This window comes from Vicugna pacos, chromosome 18 (genome assembly GCF_048564905.1).
Source record: "Vicugna pacos chromosome 18, VicPac4, whole genome shotgun sequence".
Lineage (NCBI taxonomy): Eukaryota > Metazoa > Chordata > Mammalia > Artiodactyla > Camelidae > Vicugna > Vicugna pacos.
In genome coordinates this window covers 15,708,568-15,722,572 of record NC_133004.1, presented here as the reverse complement: position 1 = coordinate 15,722,572, position 14,005 = coordinate 15,708,568, and the positions used below count along the sequence as shown (strand labels likewise).

The 14,005-nt window shown below is 47.2% G+C and overlaps 1 protein-coding gene across 2 annotated transcripts in view; it reads left to right on the top strand.

The window, feature by feature from the left end:
* ABAT (4-aminobutyrate aminotransferase) overlaps positions 1-14,005 on the top strand; it is a 79,663-nt gene that overhangs the window by 8,919 nt on the left and 56,739 nt on the right. The window lies entirely within an intron of this gene.

The following is a 14,005-nucleotide window of genomic DNA, read 5'->3' as shown; positions in this document are numbered from 1 at the left end:
TGACTGTTTTTCCTTTTCTTTTCTTTTTTTTATTGAAGTATAGTTGGTTTCTACTGGTGTGTTAGTTTCTGTATAGCATAGTGATTCAGTTATACATATATATATTCCTTTTCCTATTCTTTTTCATTATAGGCTATTACAGGTATTGAATATAGTTCCCTGTGCTATGCAGTACGACCTTGTTGTTTATCTGTTTTATGTAAAGCAGTGTGTATCTGCAAATCCCAATTAATCCCTCTACCCCCCACCCCACCCGCTAAATAATAGTTTTGTTTTCTATGACTGAGTCTCTTTCTGTTTTGATAACTCTTCTGTTTGTTTGTTTGGTTTTGGTTTTGGGGTTTTTTTGCGGGGGGCGGGGGAGGTTAATTCGGTTTACTTATTTATTTTTTAGAGGAGGTACTGGAGATTGAACCCAGGACTTGTTGCATGCTGAGCAACAAGTGTGCTCTACCACTTGAGCTATACCCTCCCCTAACTGTTTCTGTTTTGTAAATAAGTTCATTTGTGTCATTAAGATTCCACATATAAGTGATATCATATGATACTTGTCTTTCTCTGTCTGACTTACTTCACTTAGTATGATAATCTCTAGGTCCATCCATGTTGTTGCAAATGGCATATTTCATTTTTAACGGCTGAGTAGTTTTCCATTATATTATATATACCACAACTTCTTTATCTAGTCTTCTGTCAATTTAGTTTGCTTCCATGTCTTGACTACTGTAAGTAGTGCTGCTATGAACATTGAGGGGCCTGTATCTTTTTGAATTTGAGTTCCCTCCAGATATATGCCCAGGAGTGGGATTGCTGGATCATATGATAAGTCTATCTTTAGTTTTTTGAGGAATCTCCATACTGTTTTCAAATAGTGGCTGCACCAAATTACATTCCCACCAACACTGTAGGAGGGTTCCCTTTTCTCCACACCCTCTCCAGCACTTATTGCTTGTGGACTCTTTAATGATGGCCATTCTGACCAGTGTAAGTTGATACCTTATTGTAGTTTTTATTTGCATTTCTCTGATAATTAGCGATGTGGAGTATCTTTTCATGTGCCTATTGGCCATCTGTATGTCTTCACTGGAAAAATGTTTGTTTAGGTCTTCTGCCCATTTTTTGATTGGGTTGTTTTTTTCTTTGTTATTGAGTTGTATGAGCTGCTTATATATTCTGGAACTTAAGCCCTTGTTAGTTGCATTGTTTGCAAATATTTTCTCCCATTCCATAGGTTGTCTTTTCGTTTTGTTTATAGTTTCCTTTGCTGTGCAAAAGCTTATAAGTTTAATTAGGTCCCATTTGTTTATTTTTGGTTTTATTTCTATGGCCTTGGCAGACTGTTCTAGGAGAACACTGCTGAGATTTGTGTTAGTGAATGTTTTACCTATGTTTTCTTCTGGGAGGTTTATAGTATCTTGTCTCATGTTTAAGTCTTTAAGTCATTTAGAGTTTATTTTTGTGTATGGTGTGAAGGAGTGTTCTAACTTAATTGCTTTACATGTGGCTGCAGGTGACCCTTAATAATGAGTTTGGACTTGACCCAGAGACCACTGGGGAACCTGGAAGGGTTTTAAGCAAGGAGGTGACCTGATATGATTAGCACTTGAGAAGTGCCCTTCTGGAAGCTGGGTGGAGAGTGGGCTGACTAGGAAGAGCAGACAGAGAAGACTGTTAAAAGGTGAGATGGTGAGGGCGTCACACGGAGTAGGGCTCAGCAAATATTTTCTGTAAAGGTGCAGATTGTAAATATTTGAGGCTTTGTTGGGGGGTCACACAATTACATCACAGCTACTCGACTGTACCATGAAATGTAAATGAACAGACGAGTCTGTGTGCTAATCAAACTTTATTTAAAGAAATAGGATGGAGGGCCAGATGTCCCCCACCTTCCAACCATAGTTTGTCAGCTCATGACCTAGAGCAACGTCAGAGGCTAGAGCTGTCCATGGTTTTGACAGCCTCCTGTATCCCTTCCTCCAGATGTTTAGAGTCCATTGGCAGCTATTGGTGGGAGCCCAGGGACACTGCTCCTCTGCCTTTGAGTGTGGGTTCCCTGAGGGAACCAGACAATCCCTGGGGCAGATCACTGGCCTTCTATCAAAAGCTTTCAGGACCTCAAAGCTCCTTCAGGGCAAGATTGGCCAAACAGCCTCTTAAAGCAGCCAAAAGAGCAAGCCACCACCTCGCAGGGCTGTTCCCATGTGGGATCAGAGCCTGCCTCCCCTCTCCTTGCCCAGAGCTGTAAATAGCTCTCTGCTGGCTTTGCAAACTGAGCGCCGTTCTGGGGACAGGCTGGAAATGAACACACCAAGGAGCATTTGTACAAATTACTGCCTGCATGTGAATTTGCATGCTTGGCTTCCTGCCCCAGCCCTAAGTGTGTAGTTCTCCCAGGGGCCGAAAGCAGGACTCAAACAAGAGCCCACATGGAAGAGCACAGACTTTCTGTCCTGGGGACAAGGTGCAGAAGGGATCCAGAGCTGGGCTGTCAGGGTAATGATAAGCTAGAGGAACAAGAGAAAACATTCAGAATGACTCTGGATGGAGTTTCATCTCAAGCTCTGCCCATCCTAATGCAATGACCCATAAACAGTGGCAGCTCAAATTTGCTGAACATTCAGTGGAAGCTAGGGCTAGTCTAAGGGTTTTCTGTGTGTTTACTTGTTTCATCGCTCACAACAACCCAAGGAGGAAAGACTGATGAGTTTGCAGAGGTGGGAAATGGAGGCTTAAACAACAAGGTCCTGGGAGGGAGGCTGTAGCTCAGTGGTAGAGTGTATGCCTAGCATCCACAAGATCCTGGATTCAATCCCCAGTACCTCCATTAAAATAAATAAGTAAATAAATAAACCTAATTACCTCCTCGAAAACCCCCCCAAAAAAACAAGGTCCTACTTTGTAATACAGGGAGCTATATTCAATACCGTGTAATAGCCTATAGTGAACAGGAATATTAAAATGATTCTATATGTATGTACAGCTGAACCACTATGCTGTATACCATAAATTAACACAACATTATAAATGGACTATACTTCAATTAAAAACAAAAAAAGCAAGAAAAAAGGAAAGATGACTAACTCACCTGGACTGTTATTGTAGAAGCGTCAAGTCTAAAGAGAAACCCAGGTTTACAGACCCAGACCCTGCTGTCCAACTAAACCGCATGGGTGCCTCTGGGTGTGACCACTGCTCTCACTGGTCTCAGTTTACTGATCAATCAATGGAAAAAATAATGTCTTACCCCTGATGATCACAGCAGGGAAAGCAGTGTTCAAAAGTGAAGAAATGCTGAGTAAAGCTGGTGGTCCAAGACATGTCCTGCTGGCAGCCTCCGCTCACCAGCAACTCAGATCATTTGCGGTAAATGATCAGATTCGACCTTGTGCAACCCCTTGAGTCCTGCTATATGGGCTTGGGTGGGGTCTGTTTCTTAGACGCTCCTACGGGGTCAAGGATAAAGTCCTGTATTTGGAAAGCAGCTGTGTTGCTGTTCCCTGAGCACCCTCAAGGTGTGACCTGCGGGCCTCAGTTTCCTTCTCCGTAAAGTGGCAACAACAGTTCTGCCCTTGGAAATAGCATATTGGTGGTTATCAGATTGGACGAAGAGGGTGAGAGTGCTTTCCATCTGCGAGGCACTGGGCTCTGCTTGGATCATCTCATTTAATGCTCTAAGTAATCCCGTTGGGAAGGATTTTTTTGAGGGGGATGAAGACACAGAATCAGAGAGTTACATTTCTTGGCCAAGGTCACAAAGGTAGGAGGGGCCAGGAACTAGACATGTGAAGCATAATTCAGTTCATAGCAAGACTATTATAAATGCAGTTGTCATGAACATTCTAGAACAAAGCAGTTGCCCAGCTTAGACTCCACCGGCAGTGTGGGAGTTCCAGTTCCTCCATATCCTCACCAGCCCCGGCACCTCCACTTGCTATTGTGTTTTAGCCATTCCAGTGGGTGTGAAGTAGTTTTTAAAATTTCCCTACTAACCAGGTGAACTCGATCGTCTTTTCTATATGTTTATTGGCCGTTTGGATTTCCTGCTTCATGAAGTGCCTGTTAAGAACTCTTGTCCAGTTTTTTCTTTGAACTTGCCTATTTTCTTTTTCTTATAGCTTTGTAAGAGTTTTTGGGGGGTTGTTTGTTTGTTTGTTTTATCATGCTGGATAGTGGCCCTTTTGCCAGCTGTACGTTACAGATCTTCCACTGTGGCATGAATTTACTTTTTAATGGTGGCTTTTGATTATCGGAGTTTAAACGTTTCACGTAGTTCATATTAATCTTTTCTTCCATGGTGAATGCTTTTTGTGTTCTATTTCAGAAGTTTAAGGTTGTTCACACTGCCCCTCTGTTTTCTAGAAGCTTGCACATTTTGCTTTTCATGCTTAACCTCTGTAGTCTGCCTGGGGTTGCATTTTAGATATTAGACGCAGTAGGATCATGATAAAGTTTTCTTTCCATGTGGATAATTCCATCGACCCAGTATCACTGACACCTTGTGGCAAAGCAAGTGTTCTTTTAAGTGTAGGTCTGTTTTCCTGTTCTCTCTCTGTTTCATTGGTAAGCATGTTTACCTTTGCCCCCATGCCACATTGTCTTAACCACCTTAGCCTTAGAATATGATAGAACATTCCAGATTGCCTCTAAAGAGACTGAACCGATCAACACTTTTACTAACAATTCAGCAATATGCATTGAGGGCCCAATGTGGTGCTGAGGGGTATAATGATGGGGTACAATCTTAGGTGTAAACATAGGTCTACAGTCTTGTAAGTGATCAGACATGAATCAAATGATTATACAACAGGGGTGCCATGTAAATGTGGTGCCACAAAGAGGGAGGGGTGTGGGGCTGAGAGTGTGCGTGGGCAGGGGGTAAGGGGTAGGATTAATCTAGTAGGAGAAAGATCAGGGAAGGCTTCCCAGAGGAGGTGTATCATGAATTGAAATCAAGGGTTCATAGGAATTAAGAAATCAGAAGCAAGGGAAAAGCATTTGGGGCAGCAGGAACAGAATCTGCAAAGGCTTTGGCATAGAAACCTGCACGAGATGGACACTGGATCCAAGTGGCAGAACCCAGAGAGAAGGGGGAGGTGGTGTGTGTGGAGGTTAGAAAGGTCAGGAGCCAGACCTCAAGGCCTTTGAACCACATTCAAGAACTGGTTTTATACCAAGAACAACTACCTTAAGAAAATAACAAGACTATTTCAGATTAAGGGCAATTTCAAACGCCTTCTCAGTACTCCGAGGGTTGCTTCTTTGCAGGAGAATCTGTCTGAGTGGCAACCTCTGTAGTAACACATCCGTCCTGTGTAGCCTTATCCCATGGTTCCTGGCACAGAGCGTTTTGGTTTTGCTGGCAGTGGAAGCAAGCTTTTCCTTGCAGTCAGCCCGAGTTCCTCCGGCAGCTGCATCTGCCCAGCACAACACTGGGTCTGGAACCCTTCTGTCCCCAGCCAGTCAAGCGTGTCCTGCCTGCTGGGCCTTTGTGGGGTGGGCGTGGTGCCAGGCCCTGCACCCTGGACTTGAGTCATTCCTCCTCGTTCATCAGCATCTCGACTCATCACCCCGTAGGGCATCTGTTGTCATGCCACAGACGAGAAAACAGAAGCTCAGAGAGCTCAAGTCACTTGCCTAAGACCTAAGCTTCCAGAGGGCAAACATGACAATTTGCAGCTCTCCTCAAATTTTACTTTCTCAACTCAAATGGTCTTTTTTCCTTTTCAAAATAGTGGATCTAGATTCTTCAGGAATTTCGCCTGCAGAGTTACAACAGTATTTTGAGTCCAGATTTCGAGATGTCCCCAGATCTGTGCCCTTATCTGAACTGATGATGACCTTGACCCTCATTCTATCCTTGGCACTGCTTTTTAAATTTGGTAGCCAGAATGGGGTTTTGGTTCTTTCTGCACCAAGTAGAGTAATTGAGAAGATTTTAAAATGTCAAGATGTACATCTGCTGGGTGTTTATGGAATTAGGGGAGAGGCAGGGAACTCTGTCTACACTAGCACTGAAAACCTCATTAAATGGACCTGTCCCTGTTTTGGGATGAGAGACCCAGACAGAGCCGACAAGATCGATGGTGTTTTCATGAATCCAGGTATCTCTTGTATTCCTAGTGCGTTTTCAAGGCAGGAATTGTTGGCAAAAGAATGAAGAACACGGCATGAAGGGAGGTTTCAGAGCCTGGCGAGATGGCGTCGTTTTGGAATAAGGACTGGTTTTCCTCTGCATGTTAGGATATGTTGGGGGTTGGGTGGAAACAGATTACAGATTTCCGTTAGTCCCTCCCCGTGCAAACTGTGCTCCCCATATGGGCTCATCCTTCTGTTTACAGAGCACCTGCTCTGTGCACGGCAGTGTGCTGGAAACCCCATAACAACCCTGTGATGTGATTTCAGACCCATTTTACAGATGAGGAGCTATTACAAATGTGCACCATCTCCCCAGAAACCAAGTGCTGGAGTTGGGATTTGAACTGTCTTCTGAACGGCTGCATTTGTACCTCGTGGTAGATGCATCCCCTTGGAGCAGACCCCTGTAATGGTTAAGAGTAGGGGACTCCCACTGGGGCAGTTGTGTCCCAGCAGGGGACATTTGGCCAGGCCTGAGGTCAGACCCTGAGATTTGGACACCTGGGTAGTCGATTCCTTAGGATTACCTGGAGCTCGAGGAGTGAGAAAGGGTGAGGGGGTCGTGCTCTGCAGGTGTGTTACGGTAGTTCCCTAGAGACAGCCTCAGTAAGAGGCAGAAAGGGGATGTGTAGGGCCGCATGGTGTGTGAAGAATCTGAAGTACCATCTGGTAACTCAGGAAGCAGCTCATTTGTTCCCCAAGCTCCACCCTTCTCATTCTGTATTCCAGAGTGTCTTATCCAAGCACCACCTGCATCCTTGTTTACAGGTTCGAATCCCAGCTCAGCTGCTTCCCAGCCGTGGGAATTTGGGCAAGCTAGTTAGCCTCTCTGAACCTCACCTGTAAAATGGGGGTAATGGTCATATCTGATGAGGCATCAGGCAAACCGCTTGTCTTCTCTGAGTCTTGTTTTTTCACTCTGTTAAAGGGGAGGGTTGGACAAGCTCTCTGAGGTCTTTATCCAGTTTTGAAAGTTTTTAATTTGAGATTTCCAGTTGCCGCTGGATAAAAGAGGAACTTGTGTTCCAATGGAGTGGTGAGATTGGCCGTGACAAGTACACCTGGAAGCCTGGGGCTTCCCTGGAGTGACTCTAGAAATCTGGCCCTGGGCCACGTCTGGGCAGGTGCTCATGCACAGAGGAGGAAAGGAAGCGCCGGCAGGCTACCGCAGCTGAACACCGCTATTCCAGACAGCTCCGTGCTCCGGCCTCCACCCACTCGCTGCCCTTTCCCAGCCTCCTCCCCGTTCCCGACGGATCTCACAGTAACACAAGACCCAGGAGGCTGTGCTCTGCAGGAGCTGCTTGACTCAGGAGCCCAAAGAGCTGAGCTGGTACCGAGGACACCCCCATCCACCCTTGTCTGACCGAAGTTCAAATCTCCAAGAACTCTTGGTTCTGTATCTACTCATGTCTGTGAAATGAGTCCCAGGTCTGCTTGGGGATGTCCTTTGGCAAGAAGAGTGGCTTGTCGATGCCACATGGTTTTCAGGGAGTCTCCGAGACATTTCCACACTTGAGTTGGCATTGGGAGAGAGACAGGAGAACTCCTCAGAGATTTCTGTTAAAAGACTGGAATGAGAAGCAGGTCTCTCATACTGGCTGCGATCAGAGGCCGGTAACTGGCTGTACTTTTCCTTTTCTGCAGGAGCTGGATGATCGCAAAGATAGCATTTCTCCCGTCCACAGACTCACCCCATAGCGCTGTGCTTGTGACTCTGCAGAAAAGTCGGGCAGCCAGACAGATGTGGGTTCAAATCCCGACCGTCACTTGTTTGATACAAAAACGGAGATGAGTTTGGCTTAGCCTTCTGTGAGTCTCAGTTTCCCTGTCTGCAAAATGGCTCTGTCATTGCATCACAAGATGTTGAAGAGCATCGGTGGTATCTGGAAATCAAGCAGCACGGAGTGTAGATAAAGCCGGACCCACCAAAGGGCCCTTCAGCTTTCTTTGCTGCGGTTTTCCCATCCACTGAATGGGAAGAAGTCTTCCCTGGGATGGAGCGATGTTTCGTCTCAAAACAAATAGCCCTCGTGGCGAGTGGAGCGACATAGAGCAGTTACTGGTGACAACCAACCAGAGCAGTTTGCCCCTGGGACACCTGCCATCCCTCAGGGCAGAGCAGTGGCCGCAGCAGAGTGAGCAATCAAACAGGGTGCAGAATCTAGGAACCAGGAGGAATCTCTGAGCTGATCCAGTCTAACCCTGATGCTTGAAGCCCCTCTCCTGAATCCTAGATTAGAAGATGCCCAGACTGGAATTGAACCCACTCCAACATAAGGAGCTTCCTGGGTTATTGAGCCTAAATCTACCCATTCTGGTTATTTCTCTCTTGTTTCATAACTTATCCAAGATCACAGCCATAGCACAAGTTACAGCTGGGACGTAATCCTGGGTGTCTGTGCACAGCTTGTGCCCCGATGCCGCTGTGTCATTCAGGATCCCTTTACTGCCTTGCATTGTGCCGAGGACTCCGCACACCTCCAGGTGCACAGGAGGGTGTGTGTGACGGTGCAGGGGGACCCTGTGGCAAAGGCTGCTCTCTGCCTGAGAGCTCTCCGGAGGTTTGGGAATCTGCAATCTGTGTCCCTGAGTCTGGCTCAGCCCTCCTCATCTGCAGGAGCTGACCGGCTGATGGGACCATTGCAGGAGAGATAGGTTGAGTATTCCCAGCAGCCAGATGCCCTGGGGGCAGACCTAAGAAGCACTGGTCCTAGACAGGCCTGTCTCAGCTGGCTGGAGGCTGCCTGCTTCCCCAGGAGAAAGCTGCCCAGGCTGAGTGACCATTTGTTGATTTTAGTTTTGCAAAGTCAGTCTTCTGCTCTCATCCCCAGAGGTGTCCACATCCCAAGAACTTATCACCATTCAACCTATAAATCATATTCCACATCCACGATGAAACAGAGAGGAAAAGGCTGATCCCAGGGCAGGGAGACAGATGCATCAATGAACAAATGGGAAAGGGCCTCGATGACAATAAAATTCGGTGACGTGAAGTTGTGGGGGTCAAGGAGGGCCTCTCTGAAGGGATGATTTCTGAGCCGCAGAAGGTGTGGGCCATACAGAGACAGGGAAGTACATTCCATGGTCGGGAGTGGTGGGGAGGGGAAGGAAGGTGGGAGAGCTCTGCACAGCAGGTGCACAACCCAGGTCCAGGGGACTCTGAGGTTACAGTGAGAAGGTCGGGTTTTATCCTCTTTGCAGACACCATTGGTAGGTTATTAGCCAGGGAGTGACGTGATCTAGTTCACTTTGAAGCCCTCCCTCTGACCGCTCCATGGAATGTGGGCTGAACGGGGCCACTGGGGAAGGCTGTTGCAGCCAAGTGTGGGCGGAGGTGGCTCTGATTCTGGTGGAGATGGAGAGAGGATGTCCCAGAAATGTCTAGAACGGAGTCAGGACATGAGGGAGTGGCATCGGTGCCTGGGTTCAGATTCCAGCCCAAGTGGTGGACGTCCAGGCTCGAGCCTTCCTTTCCTCGTGTGTAAATTTTAAGTTGGAGGAGCTGACAGTCTGGAAAAGGGAGGTGATGAGAACAGCGCTCAGCTGACACGACTGTTACAAACATTCATGGAGATAATGCGGCCATTACAAAGTACCACAGACTGGGTGGCTTGAAACAACAGAAATTTATTTTCTCGCAGTGCTGGAGGCCAGAAGTCCTACATCAAGGTGGCTGCAGAGCCATGCTCCCTCCAAAGGCTGGAGGTCTCCAGCTCCATCTGTACCTTCAGTCCCCTCCCCTCAGGGCCCCTAAAGGCCGCCCCATCATGGCCTGAGAGAGGAGAGCCGGAGGGATCAGGCAGACCCGGGAGGCGGCCTGACAGCTGGGAGAAGAAACAGCTTCTCTCCCTGGAACCATCTGGTGGAGCAGGTATGGCCCTAGTTTTAAGGAAGCTGAGGTTCAAAGGGGTGGAGCTAACAGGTATTAACTAAAAGAGCCAGTGTTTGAACTGGAGCGACAGGACATGGGGCTAGCGTACTTTCCTTCCTCTCCAGGGCTCTCCCTCCAGCAGACCAGCTCCCAACATGCTGGGACGTGCGCAGAGCCTCTCAAGCTTGGTGGCTTAAGACGACTGGCCGCTCTCTCCCTCACTTCCGGAGGTTGGCTCGGCTCAGCTGGGCACTTCTGGCTCAGGGTCTCTCATGCAGTGGTGGGTCAGGCGCAGCCAGGGCTGGGGCCATCTGAAGGCTCGACTGGGCTTCCCGCCCAAGCCTAGCCGCCTGGTGCCCCTGGCCTTGCTCTCAGCACAGCTCTCAGCTTCCAGGGCCTCTCCGTGGGACTTGGGCTTCTCGTGCGTGGCTTGGAAGTCTCAGAGAAGCCCCTCTTCTTCCGTAGAGGCTGGCTTCTGAGAGGCAGGAAGAGGCTTTTCCTGGAACTGGCACAGCACCACTTCTGCCATGTTGTTCAGTTTGTATCTTAGCAGCTCTGTTGAGATATAATTCACATACCATGCAATTCACCCATTCAATTCACAAGCCAGTGAATGGGTATATTACACTATTCGTCTTTTTAAATTGTGGTAAAATATCTGTAACATAAAATTTGTCACTTTAGCCAGTTTTAAATGTACAATTCAGGGACATGAATTGCTCACAGTGCTGTGCGGACACCACCACTGTCTAGTTCCAAAACTTTTTCATCTCCCCCAAACAGAAACTCTTAACCAATAAGTAATAAGTTCGTATTCTCTTTTCCCTCCAGTAACTGGAAACCTCTCATCTACTTTCTGTCTTTATGACTTTGCCTGGTCTGGGTTTTTCATGTAAGCGGAGTCAGACAGTATCTCTCCTTTAGTGTCCGGCTTCTTTCACTGAGCAGAATGTTTTCAAGGTCCATGTGTATTGTAGCACGTGTCACACTTCATTCCTTTTTGTGGCCGAATTGTGTTCTGTTGTACAGATAGACCATATTTTGTTTATTTATCTGTCAGTGGACACTTGGGTTGTTTCCACTTCTGACTCCTGTGGATAGTGCTGCTATGAACACTGGTGTACAGGTGTCTGTTTGAATCCCTGCTTTCAGTTCTCTGGAGTATTTACGGAGGAGAGGAACTGCTGGGTCACACGGTCCTTCTGTGTGCACCTTTTTAAGGAGCAGCCAGACTCTCTTCCACAGCCTGCGGTATTGTTTTGGTCGAAGTAGCCACAGGGCCTTCCCGCATTCAGCAGGGTGGAGAGAGAGACCCGTACCTCCCGATGAGGGAGCAAGGTCACAGAGACAGGCTGTACAGGAGGGGACAGGCTGCTGGAGCACGTTTGAAACAAGCAGCCTGCTGCTCTGGGCATTGGTCAGTTTGTTTATTTTTCCCTTCAGTGAATCTTTCTTGACGATGCCCGGTGTTGTCCAGGGTGGGGATACAGACGAGGACGTCCGACATCTGGCTGTTGCCATCTCAGAGCTCACAGTTACTTGAAGAGAGACCTGAACTAAAATCGTGCAATTAATTTTGGAGGAAAGGAGCTGAGTTTTCTTGATACTCCCTTTCTCCTTCCTTTTACCTTACTTTATTTTCCCTTAATGGAGGCACTGGGGATTGAAGCGAGGACCTCGTGCATGCCACACACACGCTTTACCACTGAGCTACACCCATCACTGTCCTACCTTATTTTAAGTGGATGAGCAGCTTAGTGTGGCACACTGCGCTGAACAGCATACGGCTCCAGGAGTTCTCACCTGTGGAAACATCCACAGGACCTGTGCCCACATCACGATGCAGACCATTCCCAGCCCCCACAGACCTCCCTCATGCCCCTTCCCAGCTAACAGCCTCCAGGGGGTAACTGCTGTTTGACACCTGTCAGCAGGGATTAGCTTTGCCTGTTATTGAACTTCATGTGGGTGGGATCACACAGTGGGTGTCAGTTGTCCCCCCGCCCTCGCCGTTTGTGAAATCCTACAATTAATGTTTGAGTCAAAAGCTCCAGTAAGGTCTGTAAAGGAAACAGGTACTGGGCTCTGAGTGTGTGCGGTAGTGAGACACAACCAAGTCCAGGGAGAATCGTAGCACAACACCGGTAGCAGTAGAGCTGGCCCTCACTAAGCATTCATTATGTGCCAGGCCCTGCCTGAAATTAGCTCCTGGTCGGAGGGCACAAGCTCTGGGACGGTCCCCATGGGGTTGAACCCCACCCAGCTCTGCTCTTTATCACCAGGTGTGACTCCGGGCAGCTTACGTTAATCTCTCTGTGCCTTGGTTTCCCCTTTTGTAAAATTAGAATAATAATCTCCACATCACTTCACATATCTCAGTGATGAAAATAAACAAAGAAATTCTGTATTTATGGAGCTCGAATCCTTCTGGGGGTGTGGGGAAGATAGACAACTCTTGTTTTTAATTGAAATATAGTTGATGTGCGGTATTTTTGTTAGTTTTGGTGTGCAGCATAATGATTCAGTATTTTTGCTTATATTCCATTATAGGTTATTACAAGATATTGGGTATAATTCCCTGTGCTATGCAGTAAATCCTTGTTTATCTATTCTGTATAAAGTAGTTTGTATCTATTAATCCCATTCTCCTAATTCCCCCACCCTTTAGTAACCATAAATCTGTTTTCTATGTCTTTGAGTCTGTTTCTGCTTTGTCTATAGATTCATTCTTATCATTTTGTAGATGCTATATATAAGTGATAATAGTATTCTTCTTTCTCTGTCTGGCTTACTTCACTAAGAATAATATTCTCTAGGTCCACCCATGTTGCTATGAATGGTACTGTTTCATTCATTTTTATGGCTGAGTAATATTCCATCATGGGTATATATGTATGTGTGTGTGTGTGTGTGTGCGCGCGTGTGCGTGCACATGTGTGTATCACATCTTCTTAAGCCAGTTGTCTGTTGATGGGCACTTGGGTTTTTCCATGTCTTGGCTATTGTGAATAGCTGCTATGAACACTGGGGTGCATGTATCTTTTTGAATTCGAGGGCACCTGGAAGGGTGAGTGGCTTAGAGCCCTGTGCAGGCAACAGAATTCAGGTAGAGTTGACGAACCCAGCTCTGCTGTCGTTGTGCTGTTTCCACAGGGATCGTCTATTTATAACAAGTGATACTGCTTTCCAGACACAATAGTGATATAAAAGTTTCCACTTACATTTTTTTTCTGTTAAAAAAGCAAGATACCTTCAAGGGGGAAAAAAAGTCCTATGAATGTTGGTAAAACAGAAAAACGATGCAGGCTGCAGATGCTGGCTGTGGAGAAACACCTACCTCCAGCACTGCTGATATGTTAGCAGGAAAAGGAGACAGGATTTGATGCGGAAAGTGGCTCCGCCAAACCAGGGAATGTGTGCTTTCTCCAAAGACTGAACTCCTCCGGACTTGGACGGACGTGGGGCACCGGTGCGTTAGTAAGAGGAGAGGACTGACCTGTGGTTCAAGGCTTGGAAAGCCGAGATCAGTGTTCAGCAAACTTTTCCCGTAAGGGCCAGATGGTCAATATTTTTGGCAATGTGACCATGTGATTTCTGCCACAGTGACAGCCCAGCTGCCGTTGTCGCACTTAAAGGCAGCCACGGTGGCTGGAAGTGAGCATGGAGACAGATCATTTGCAGAATTGGGCAGCTGGCCACAGTGTGCAGACCCCTAGCTGAGAATTTGAATTCCGGGCAGCCAGGCCTCAGAATGTCCTCTTCCTGGCCTTCCAAGACTTCCAGACTTCTTAACACCGAGCTTCCCTTTCCTCCTCTGTCTTGGGGCGAGGAGAGAAGTCTCTCCCTGGGTCAGTGACATGAGCCCTGAGCTCCCTGACTGCGCTGACCTACTTTCAAGTTCCAAGTATTTTTACACCAGAGATTGGAATCCAGTTTGACCTGGTTCAACGCCAGAAAACGAATGTCGTTTTTAGAGTCCATTTGGAAGCTTGGCAC